The sequence below is a fragment of the Corvus kubaryi genome, unplaced genomic scaffold, assembly GCF_017639235.1.
Source record: "Corvus kubaryi isolate FWS band 111438036 unplaced genomic scaffold, C.kubaryi_AGA036_p1.0 78, whole genome shotgun sequence".
Lineage (NCBI taxonomy): Eukaryota > Metazoa > Chordata > Aves > Passeriformes > Corvidae > Corvus > Corvus kubaryi.
This window is the reverse complement of record NW_024582065.1, coordinates 5,421,266-5,422,787: the sequence shown is the minus strand read 5'-3', so window position 1 is coordinate 5,422,787 and position 1,522 is coordinate 5,421,266.

The window sequence follows — 1,522 nt, the reverse complement described above, 5'->3', positions numbered from 1 at the left end:
ACGCTCTCGAGGGGCGGTGCGGCCAATGGGCGGGGGCGCGGGGAGCGGCGGGCCAATGGTAGCGCGCGGCAGGTGAGGCGCCGGGCGGCCCAGCACCGCCCAATTAAACATCCAGCCCGGGGAGCGCCTCAGCCAATCGGCTGCCGGCACCGCGGCCCGGTAGTGGGTGGGCACAGAGAGCGGCACAGCCAGTCGGAGGAAAGGCGGGCGGCAAGACGTTTCATCATTGGCCAGAGGTGCCGTGCGGATGGGCCAATCAGCAGCCCGCCCTGGCGCCAGTTCTCAGCCAATCAGCGGCGGCGCTGGCGCGGCGGGCGCGGGGCGGTGAGGCGGGGGCTCGGCGGGAAAATGGCCGGGCTGGGCTCCCCTCAGACCCCGGCGAGAACGGCCCAAGCTCCCCTCACATCCTTACGCCCCGGCGCGACCTGCTCCAGGTTCCCCTCACACCCCGGCGGGAACAGCCCAGGCTTCCCTCACATCCTCACACCCCGCTGGGGACAGCCCGCGGGTTCCCGCTGTGGTGCTGCCCTCACACCCCCCAGCCGCCCCAGTAGCTGTTGAAAAAAAAAAAAAAAAAAAAACCACCGAAATACATAAAAATATGTGCATTTAAATGAGAATCGTTCATTTCAAAAGAGTATTACTACATTCAGCTCTATATCACAGCATCACTGCACTAGCCCGCGCACATTTCTATTTGCCCCACACAGGAGTGATTCACTGGTAACATCCAAGCCCCGTTGAAAATGCACATTTGGATTTTTTTAAATAACACTTAGGAACCACCTCTGTAAAGGACGAGCAGCTCCCGTGTGGACATGCATACGTGAAAATAAAAGCCTGGAATAAAGTAATCGAATCTCGGAATGGTTGGTTTGAGAAGGGACTTCAAAGGTCATCTCGTTCCACCCCCTGCCATGGGCAGGGACACCTTCCACTATCCCAGGTTGCTCCAAGCCCCGCCCAACCTGGCCTTGGACACTTCCAGGGATGGGGCAGCCACAGCTCCTCTGAGCAGCCTGTGCCAGGGCCTCACCACCCTCACAGGGAACAATTTCTTCCTTAAGTCCTGGCAGAAAATCCTGTAAAGATTCTGCAAATGCCAGGCAACACCTGGTCCAGGTGATACTTTTTTTTCACCCCCAAATACCTTTAACTACTAAAATCACCTACTTTGAAGACCAAGCCAAAGGAATGTTCCCATATGCGACCCCAGAAATAAGACTTACCTGGGGAGCCTGAGGAAAAGCATTGCACAGAAAAGCTTTCAGAAGGCAAATCCACCTTCAGACCAACCAACCAAAGTTAATTCAGTATAAAAAAATTAAACTTACAGAAAAATAAATAGGCAAGAGCCCCACAAGAAGTGATCAACACAGGCATGAAGTTGCCTTTAAGTGGTGTCAGGAAAGCACACGGATCAGGATTTCTATCCCATAAATTAAGATTTCAAAAAAGGAGGAAACTCCTTTTCCTGCAGTTGTAATATACCTGCTTCAATTACGATTACATCCCATTAATT